Raw genomic sequence first — 11,874 nt, 5'->3', positions numbered from 1 at the left:
TATTGATGAATGTTCTACTCCATCAAGTTCTAAAACTATCTTTGTTAAAGCATCTCATAATATGCCTAAGCTTAATATGCCTAAGGTTGTGTCTAAGCATGTTAAATCTAACTTTGTGCCTATATGTCATTATTGTGTGTTGAAGGCCATATTAGACCTAAGTGTTTTAAATTGAAATATGCTCATATTACTTCTCCAAGAAGAAATTTTTCTCAAAGGGCAAAGTTTCACAACGCTCCAAGGAATAATTTCTCCAAGAAAAGTAGAGTGCATAAATTTGTTGTAAGAGATAAATCTTTGCATAATGTTGTTTGTTTCTCATGTGGCAAGTTTGGACATACAACTTATTCTTATTACTTGTCTAAATCTAATGCCTTAAATGTCTATGAAAAAATGAAATGGATTCCCAAGTTTGTCAATGCTAACCATCTAGGACCCAAACAAATGTGGGTACCAAAGAATCAAACTTGAACATTTGTGTTTGTAGGTTTGTTTGAAAGCCTCTAAGAAAAACAAGTGGTACTTGGATCGTGGTTGCTCGAGGCACATGACGGGAGATCCATCCAAGTTTGTCTCTCTCTCCAAAAAGGATGGAGGTCTTGTAACCTTTGGTGACAACAAGAAAGATAAAATAATTGGTAAAGGTAGTATAGGTAATGAATCTTCTATTTTAATTGAAAATGTACTTTTGGTTGATGGTTTGAAGCATGATTTACTTAGTATTAGTCAATTGTGTGATAACGGCTTTAGAGTTGTGTTTGATAAAAAGAATTGCATCATTGAAAATGCTAGTGATTGAAAAGTTATATTTGTTGGAAATAGAGAAGAAAATGTTTATACTATTGATTTGAATGATTATCCTATTAATGATAAATGTTTATCGACTTTGCATAATGATTCTTGGTTATGGCATAGAAGACTAGGACATGCTAGCATGCACTTAGTTTCAAATATTTCCAAGAATTCTTTGGTTAGAGGTCTTCCCAAATTTAAATTTGAAAAAGACAAAGTTTGTGATGCTTGTCAAATGGATAAGCAAACTAAGTCCTCTTTCAAATCTAAAAATGTAATCTCTACAACTAGACCCCTTCAACTATTACACATGGACTTATTTGACCCTTCTAGAATTGCTAGTTTTGGAGGGAACTATTATGCCTTTGTGATAGTTGATGATTTTTCAAGATTTACTTGGGTTTTGATGCTAAACCATAAGGATGATGCTTTGAAAAGCTTTTCTAGTTTTGCAAAAAGAGTTCAAAATGAAAAAGGTCTTTTGATTTCCAAAATGAGGAGTGATCATAGAGGAGAATTTGATAGCAATGCTTTTGAAATTTTTTGTGAAGAAAATGGTTTTTCTCATAATTTCTCTGCTCCAAGAACACCTCAACAAAACGGTGTAGTTGAAAGGAAAAATTGTACTTTGCAAGAATTGCTGATCAATGTTGCATGAGTATGGTTTACCTACATACTTTTGGGCGGAAACCGTTAACACCGCTTGTTATGTTTTAAATAGAGTTTTAATTAAACCTTATTTGGATAAAACTCCTTATGAACTTTGGCATAAGAAAATTCCAAATATTGGGTATTTCAAAGTTTTTGGTTGCAAATGTTTTATTTTGAATAACAAAGAAAAATATGAAAATTTTGATTCTAAGACGGATGTTGGTATTTTCCTTGCTATTCCTCTACTAGTAAAGCTTATAGAGTTTTCAATAAAAGAACTTTAGTAATTGAGGAATCTATGCATGTAGTATTTGGTGAATCTTGCAATATTATTTCTAATGAGCCTAATTATAGTGATGTTTTAGAAGGAAATTTTGGAGATTAACTTGTTAGTGACAAAAGCAAGGAAATTGTTTCAAGTAAGCAAGAGGTGAGCTTAATCGAAAAGAACGAAGTTGGTTCTTTATCCATGCCTAGAGTGGAGGTATGCTCCTTCCCATCCCAAAGAATTAATTCTTGATGATCCCGAACAAGGTGTGAAAACTCGTTTCTCTCTTAATATGTTTAATAATCTTGCTTTTGTTTCTCAAATTGAACAAAAAAGTTTTAAAGATGCCGAAAATGATGAATTTTGGATTTTAGCTATGCAAGAAGAATTAAATCAATTTCAAAGAAATGGATTTAAAATGAGTTTTATTTCTTGCTTGAGAATGGATTTAAAATGGGTAAAATTGACACTACTTTTTTTTATTAAGACTAAAGAAAATGATATGCTTTTAGTACAAATATATGTGATGATATTATTTTTGGTTCTACTAATCCATCTTTGTGTGAAGAATTTATTAAGTGTATGCATAGTGAATTTGAGATGAGTATGATGGGAGAACTTAGCTTTTTCCTTGGACTCCAAATCAAACAACTCAAGGATGGTATTTTCATAAGTCAAGAAAAATACACAAGGGATTTGCTCAAAAGGTTCAAATTCAATGAAGGTAAAATTGCAAAAACTCCTATGAGCACATCCACTAAGCTTGACAATGATGAAAAAGGTAAATGTGTGGATATAAAAACTTATTGAGGTATGATTGGATCTTTACTTTATTTAACCGCTAGTAGACCCGATATTATGTTTAGTGTATGTCTTTGTGCTAGATTTCAATCTCGTCCTAAGGAATCACATTTACATGCCATTAAAAGAATTTTTAAATATTTGCTTGGTACTATTGATTTAGGCTTATGGTATCCTAGAAATGTTGAATTTAATTTGGTAGGATATTCCGATGCGGATTTTGCGGGTAGTTTACTTGACCGTAAGAGTACTAGTGGGACTTGTCAGTTTCTTGGTTTAGTAAAAAAACAAAATTTGGTTGCCTTATCCACTACCGAAGCAGAACATATTACAGTTGCTAGTTGTTGCGCTCAAATTCTTTGGATGAAACAAACTCTTTGTGATTTTGGATTAAAGTTTGATAATGTGCCTATATTTTATGATAATACTAGTGCTATTAATTTGACTAAAAATCCTATACATCATTCTAGGACTAAGCATATTGATATTAGGCATCACTTTATTAGAGAGCATGTGCAAAATGATAATATTACTCTTGAATTTATAGGTTCTAATAATCAATTAGCGGATATTTTTACCAAGCCTTTGAATGAAGAAAACTTTTGCAAAAATAGGCTTAAGCTCGGTATTATTCGTTGTGATGCCTCTTGATTTTTAACTTTACTTGTTAAATCGTTTAGAAGGTATTTTGATAGGGGAAGATATGGAAAGCATGTGTTAATATTCTTAGAGGGAGTTGTGCTAAATTTATGTTCATGTTTTTAAGGGAAACATTTATGTAGTTCTAAATTTTTCTTAATTATTCTTTTTGATGATTCCAAAGGGGAAGAAGTTTAAGAAAAAATGCTATAAATTTGTTATGATTTTGATTGTATTAATTAGGGGGAGAATTTATTTTTTTGAGCGAATTTCAAGAATGATCTTTATGGTGATATGTTGAATTTTATTATGTGCTACATATGGTTTACATGTATGTAAAGCTATTTTTCTTGAATGGTTTGTCATTATCAAAAAGGGGAGATTGTTGGCTTTTTGGCTCTTAATCTCAAATTAATGAATTTTAATTAATTAATTAATCAATATTTTGATGATAACAAACTTAATTTTTAATTACTGAAAATCTTAGTGTTTTAATATATCCATAGCGTAGAACTCAAAACAACGATTCCAACACCTCTTGAATCACTCAAATCGGAGCTAAAACGAAAACGATATGACAGAAACAAGTCTATAGAGAAAATACCGTGGTGGATGACGTGACATAATCAAACCATCTGCATGTAAATATGTGGCAGCATATTGGTTGAATGGTGGATCATTAAGAGATTAACATATGATGTACTTTTGATTTTTGGATTGATTTAAAATTAAAAAAATTGAAATTAAAAGAAATTTAATATTATTTTATGTTTGTGTCTAACGGCTAGTTTTTTTTATACATGGTATGTTTTTTATTTTTGGATTGACTTTAAAAAGGATGATTTTAAAAAGAAAATGAATTTAATATTATATTTTGTTTATATCTAACGACTAGTTTAGTTTAAAATCCCCACTATTGATTTTTCTTTTCCAAAATCCAATGGTCCAAATTAATTGTGATTTCTAAAAATTTTTCCATCTCTATATAAACCATCTTTCTCTCCAATTTTTAAACCAACAAATTTTACATTTCATAATCCTTCAAAACTCAAAAATTCTATTGTTGCTCTCTCTAAGTTCCCAATTTTTTTCTTTTCATCTTATTCTTGAGAGAGTATTATTGTATTGTGAGGATAAACTCGTTGAGTGCTTAAACTTGTAAATCTACTCTAGTGTGAGTTGTATTGTATTCTTAAAAAATTCCAACATTTGTAACGGTTTGATCCTAAATCGTGGAAAGAATCGGGTTTGCTCTTGAACCCGTAAAAGGAGTGGTGGTGTAACGATTGGGCTCTAATCCTTGGAAAGAGTCGGAAAGATTTTATTCAAATTCCCAAGAGACGCTTGAGGAGTGGGGTAGGTCGAGTTTGACCGAACCACTATAAAAATTATGGCGTCTTCTTCTCTAACTCTTTCCTTTTTATTTTTGCAATTAATTTAAGTAATTTATTGTATGTTTTAGTTTGTTCTTATTTATTTGCTAAAATTTAATAGAGTTAAATTATCACATTTTTGTCATCTTATTTGTTGCATAAATTGAATTTTTCTTATTATTTATAAAAAGTGTATTAATCAGTTTAATTGGGTTAATTTAGAAAAAAAAAAATTAATTAAACCCTATTCACCCCCTCTAGAGTTGTCATATTGATCAACAATTATATGATATAATTAATTTAATCTAATTATATATGATATAGTTACTATAATGTATTTGATACATTATAATATAATGTTTATTTGAGAGATATTAAATATTTGAATATGATTCAAATATTAATTATGTGAATTAGATTCACAAAATTAAATTTAATATAAGTGGGATTTATATTAAAGATCGTTGTTGAGAGAATTAAACTATAGGTTATATTGTATTGGATACAATATTAAACTATAGACACTACTACAAAATTTGAAGTAAACTATGGTCATATAACCGTGGTTTCTTGTATTAGACTACGGGTTTGCGACCATGGTATGTTCCAGTGTAGTCTATAGTATATACATGATTAACGTTAGCCATGATCTATATTATACACCACGTCTAATGTCAGCCATGATCTATATGGTCATAGATCATGGCTACGTTAGTTGTGGTCTATAGTATGGACCATGACTTACGTTAACCGTGGTCATTATATATCGATAAAGCTAACTATAATGTAGTCTATATTAATAAACCACACAAAAAAATAGTCTTGGTTTATCGCAACAGACTACAGTTGGCATCGGTTGTGTTATATACCAATAGTTCATCCAAATTTTATCAATTAAATTAAATCTTCAATTCACACAGACAAGTTCAACTTTAATAAACTACAATCTAATAGATTTGTATAAATAAATGAAAGATTAGAAGATAATAACTTAAAGCACTAAACCTATTGAGCCAACCAAAACTATTATACATCATTTTCTACACAAAAGTATTTTTAAAATTGTCCCCACTCGTTGTGTACTTCAGCAATCTCAACTTGAGCATGTTTCCTTCTTTTTCAGCCTGATGAACTAAAAAAAAGACTAAAAGTTAAATGTTAGAATATAGAAATTTAAATTCTCATACTCTCATCTTCTCAACCACTATTATGGAATTTAAAAGTAGAGTGCTCACAATAACCTTTAATTTCACCTTTTGAAGTGTCTTCAAATTAACATTTTTTAAAAAAACTTTTAGTTTAAAGTAAGAACTTATATGAGTGATCAACATACATCATATCACTAGAAATTTTAAGACTGAAAATGGAAGACTTAAAAGTGATATAATGAATTGTTATTATATATTGTAAATTTGATAATTGATTCTTCTAGTCCTTGAAATAATGAAAAGTTAGAATATTCTAATTCTAATAGGAAGACAAATAACATCATAAAAATTAATATATTTGGATAAATAATTGAAAATGTCATTGAGATAAAGAAAAGTTGCAATATTCTAATTCTAACTAGAAGAAAATTTAGCATCATAACAGGTTATTGTATTAGGATAAATAAGAAACTTTACCGTCTTTAGAGAAAAAAATGAAATTCTCTTGTATTGAGATAACAAATAACCAAATTCAGAAACATGGTAGGATAGATTATTTCTCAATTTGTGCCTATTAAAAAGGACACTTAAAAAAAACAAAAAATGTATACCGAATACTAGTGACATGTTTCAATAACAACAAAAAATATTGAATAATTAGATTCAACATCTAGAAATTAAAAATCAATTTAGACAATTATAAGAGGGAGTAGGAATCTAAATGAAGAAGTAGTGAGAAAAACATGAGCAAAGTGAATTGATTTTGAATGACTTTATTATGTTGCTTGATAGAGAAATTGGAGAATTGAGAGATTGCTATTATAGCTATCACATATCATGTTGATCAACTGTACACTCCAAAAGGCTAAAGAGATTTACTAGATGACTTTGTAAAAAAATTTATATGGATTTCTAATTAGTAGAGTAGTTGTCAAAGATAGTGGTTCCAAATTTCATGGTGATAGTTTTAAGCAATATATAAAAACACCTATTTTTAGTATAAAAAATGGATTGAACAATAGGTAACTCTAACTCCAACACCACCATCACATGATTTTCTTTTTCTTTTTGTTATGGTTTTTTTACTATTTGTGGGATTTTTTTAAGTGAAAAAAGTTCAAATATTTGAAAATATAAGACCATTATTTTAATCAATAAATTTAAGTTTAATCTCACATAAAATTATCATTTAGAGTATATTTTCTTTTTGTGGTGCAAATGTTAATTTTCAATCGCAGTGTATTTTAAGTATAATATTAAGATATATATTCAACTACATGCTAACACATTATAGTTTAAAGTAAAAGAACACAATCTATCTATATATTACAATTCACATTAGACTTTCTATGGTTGCTGATAGAATAGTCTATAATTGGCTTTTAGATCACAATTTTTATTGACTGTGGCGTACATATTTTATTTTTAGACAATGGTTTTATATATTTGTAATTAACAATGTGCTTTTATACCATGATTTTTATAGATCGAGATGTAAAATTAATTTCACCACGAATTTTATTGCTTGTAGTGTATAGTTAGTTTTTAAAATCATGGTTTTTATTGACAATAGTGTAAAATTAGTTTTTACACCATGATTTTTATTAACTATGGTGTATAGTTATTTTTTACATTACGATTTTTATTGACTGTGGTGCAAGATTAATTAACTTTTACACCCTAGCATTTTTTTTTTTTTTTTTTTTTTTTTTACCGTGGTGCAAAGTTATTTTTACACAATGGTTTTTCTTGACTGTGGTACAAAGTTAATCATTACACCATGTTTATAGTTGAACGTGGTGCAAAGTTAATTTTTACACTATGGTTTTTCCATGATTTTTTTTATCATGATGCAAAGTTAATTTTTACAACAAGGCCGTGGTGCAAAGCTAAGTTTTACACCATGGTTTTTATTGGCGATGGTGCAAATTATATTTATACCATGGTTTTTATTGACCATGATGCAAAGTTAACTTTTTTGCACCACTATTTTGAAAACCCCGTAGTCTATAACATATCTTTAAACCACGATTTTTAGTTTATGTGGTCTTTAAATGGGTATATTCATTTTAGACCATGGTTAATTCAATCTCTACAACAATTGACCATTATTTTTTAAAAAACCATAGTCTTAAGTCTAAATAAAAGTGTAGTGTATACTAAATTTTATAGTAGTGAGGTTATATGTTATATTTGATATAACATATAGTTTAATATATTTTATATGATAAAGCAGGTATGGTATATATATATATGTATATATTAAAGTTTTTATTAAAATTAATTTTATTTTTAAAAACAGATTTAGGGAAGAAGTTGTAACTCCTTCCCCTTTTTTCTCTTTACATCATGCAGGAATGACTAACTAGGTGATTGATTCTTCTTCTTCCTAAAGGAAAACTTACAGAAGAGATCTGAAGTTTTTTTTTCCCTATAGCTTTCCCCCCTCTTGATCATCTCCTCTGATCTCTCTCAATTCCCTCTCCCAAAATAGCCAGAGCACACACTCTTCCTCGATTCTCACTTAGATAATACAGTGATTTCCTTCATGGTGGTGCCCAATTGAAGATTGAGGGTTTTTCACAGTGAAGATTAGTCTTCATAGGTAAAGGTTTTGAATCCAATTTTATTTCTGTATTTATTTTTCAAGCATGCTATAATTCTGAATTAAATGCATAATTTTTCTATTCTTTTCTGTAAATTTAGAGTTTTGTGAATTTAGGAAATTAGGACAATCCCTCCACTCAAGGACCCTTAATAGGGTTCCTTCATAAACTTCGTTCTTGAGGATGACTCCTTCTTGTCCCTTAGTTTTCATAAGTGATTGGTATGTCAAGAGCTCGTTCAAGAGAATAGTCAAATTGTACTCAATCTTGTTCATCATCGCATTTGTGTGGAACTGTAGGAAACTCTTTGGAAGAGATTTTATGATGAAATTAACCCTACTTTTCTCATCTATGACAGCACCGTTTACCTCCGTTATGCTGAAATGGATCATCATATCTAGAACATGTTCTTTAACAGAGATTCCTTCCTTCATACTAGTATCGTGTTTAAATTCGATTTCCATGTTGCATAGTTGTCACCGTTTAATTTTTCAGATGCGAGTAGTTGAACTAATGAACTAGTCATGCTGAAAATATAAATAGGTTTTATTAGTGAATTTTTGTTAAATCCAATCAATTTTTTAGCAAAAGTAATAATGTACCCATATAACTCATTGTTAATTTGCAATGATACTTCAGCAAGTCAGATTAACCACTATTAAAGGGCAGTTAATTACTCCTTCACATGACTAAATATTAATACAAGAATAACTGTTATACCTATAGCATATAGTTACTATTTGTTTGGTCAAGAACTTACTAACATTTAGTAATGCTTGTAAGTGTAACGCTCCATTTTCAGATCTCAGAGATCGGCCCCAACAAGCTACCAAATGGAAAATAATATTGAGAACGTACCTAAGATAACCTATTCATTTATGAAGTTTCTGGTGTTTCGGCCTCCATGTCACAGCCCTCCGAATGGGTGGTCGCTCTAGAATGACACGCAGACATAGCATGAGAATCTCACGGTACAACCTAATGAAGGAGACCGTAGGATGTGTTGACACACTTCCTTTTCCCACTTACTATGAACAACTTCCCCTATTCACCTTGTTATTGACCCATGGAAACACTTTCTGAATGGAAGCCGTGTCTAGGGTGACATGAAGTCAAACATGGATCTTACAATGTGAACTCTTAAAGACACAAGAGCTCAAAATAATATATCATATATATCATTTTACCACTGAAGTGTTCTAGACAGTTTTGGTATATTTTTACTTAAGTATATTCTGACTAATTAAATACAACCTAAGTCTAGATGTTTATCTGAGTATAAATTTTATATTGGATTTAACCTACGATGTCTAAGTGATAAACTCTTTAAAACCTCACATCACTCACACGTGCTCATAAAATCGGGTTTAACATAACTCAGATACCGATTCGATCTTCAGGTAGTAGGTGTTTCATAAACCGTCAACTTAAGTACCTCCAGCCTTAGACAGGATCTTGTTAGGTAAGTTTTGTTGTAACCTTAATTTTACAAGTTATCGACCTATTTAACTATCAACCCTATGTGAGCATGCAATTATCTTTGTTATAGATTTAAAACTCTAATTCATTTTATAACACTTATAACTTAAACAAAATCCATAATATACATCAAGCATTTCATAAATTAATATAACAACTTATATTAATTCTCATGATATTCTACACATGCATACTATACATTATAACGCTTATAACATACTTTCAGTGCATGAAACATGCTTATCCTACGGTGGGGTTCTAAATCTATATGGCATACTTTATGCACAAACAAATTTAGTTTAATTAAAACATATATCCATAATGCATAATTAATTAAACACACTAAAGTGGACCAATTTTGACATCCTAAGCTATCAAACAACTAAATTGTTACAATAATAATTTAAAAACAGGCTTGAACCGGACCCTAAAAGCTTCAAAAGAGGTTGAACCGGCTGAAATAGGGCTAAACCGAGTGGAAAAGGGCTGAAGCAGACCGAACTGATCCAACCGGACCGTTCTTCCTTCATGCACACATTTTTAGAAAAAAAATATGAACAGTGTTGCAACGCTGTGAAGGAGCATTGTGACACTGCACCATGAGTCCTAGCTCCAAGTTTCGGTTCTAGCTATGTTTTGCTCCAAATTTCTTCAAATTACAGCCTGATTCAACTCTAATGACTTTAGCAAATTTACAAACACTTCTTCACACATTAAAACCCATAAAAATCAGGCAATTACAATAACAACAATGTATTGAAGCTCAATTTGATGCCAAAATCGTAATATATCCAATTTTAGCAACCAACAACATTCATCTCATGAAAATTCACCCACCAAGCTTAAATTAATGCAAATTCAGTGCTTAAAACATGCTCTTATACTAGTTGTTGAAATTGACTCCACTGGAGTTTTAGTCTAAGTGGGAGTTTGTTGGGTTTTATGTCCTGAAACTCGTGGTTTGTAAACAATAAATATATTATATTTTACAATAAAGTTATTATTGAGGTTTATTCACTAAAAATGTTATTGAATATGTGAATTGCACTTAAAAGCCCTAAATCCAATAAACTAAGAACCCCAGGCCATAACATGAATATTTGAACTATATGTGAAGATATAAAAGTGGATCAAGAGTAATAGCCAAAACGGTCTATGATATAAGGATTAGGTTGGGTACCTTATCTTGGGAACACTATAGATGCGACCCACTTTGTATTTGATGCAAACGATATGATCCTAAATTTTTCATGCAGAGACACGCGAGTAGGGGTGTCCTATGCAATGAGTTTGCATATGACCAAACCGCGAAATAGTCGCTTTTACTTTGTAATGTCATTTACTGTTAAGACTGACTGTTTCAATACGATGAACTAGGTAGCTCGATCTTAATCCTAAACTAACTATGAACTCTTATTTATTTAGGATTATCCTTTAATTTGCATGGGTGAGAGTGACCGGAATTTGTCGACTTAATAAACCCCCATTTTAGGGGAAGGACTGGATAGATAATTGGGGATATAGTTCTCCAAGATGGAATTCACTCCTACCTAGAGATGTCCATGTGCGGAGTGAGGTTGGGGATGGCTTCCTCGTCCCCCATCCCCATTACCCATTTCAATCCTCATCCCTGCGAAATTTTTCATGGGGATTGGGGCAGGGATTCTCCACGGGGATTAGGTTCCTCGCTGGAAATTTTTCCCCGATTGGATTTTTTTACAAAAAGAAATAATAATTAACTTAATTCACTATATTAAATTTTTTTACTTAAATAGTTAAATATCTCACTCATATGTAACAAATATATGATTAAAATGTTTAATTTCATAATTTCTAAAAATTAAAATTTAAATATTACAACAATATATTCTAATCTCTACTTAATAAGAAAAACATATATTAAATAAAAAGTTATATATAATTAAATAATTTTATATATAATTACACATATATTAAAACCTTATATAAAAATTAGATATGTATAATCGAGGCGGCACAGGGAAGCAGGTCAGGCCAGGGTCGAGCATGGGTTTGGGGAATATATTCCACCTCCCCCTCCCCGTTTAGTCAATGAGAAAATTTTCTTCCTGTTCTCTCCCCCATTCCCCACCTAATTA

This window comes from Benincasa hispida, chromosome 4, assembly GCF_027475165.1.
Source record: "Benincasa hispida cultivar pf3 chromosome 4, pf3_genome.v1.1, whole genome shotgun sequence".
Taxonomy (NCBI): Eukaryota; Viridiplantae; Streptophyta; class Magnoliopsida; order Cucurbitales; family Cucurbitaceae; genus Benincasa; species Benincasa hispida.
This window is presented reverse-complemented; position numbering follows the sequence as displayed.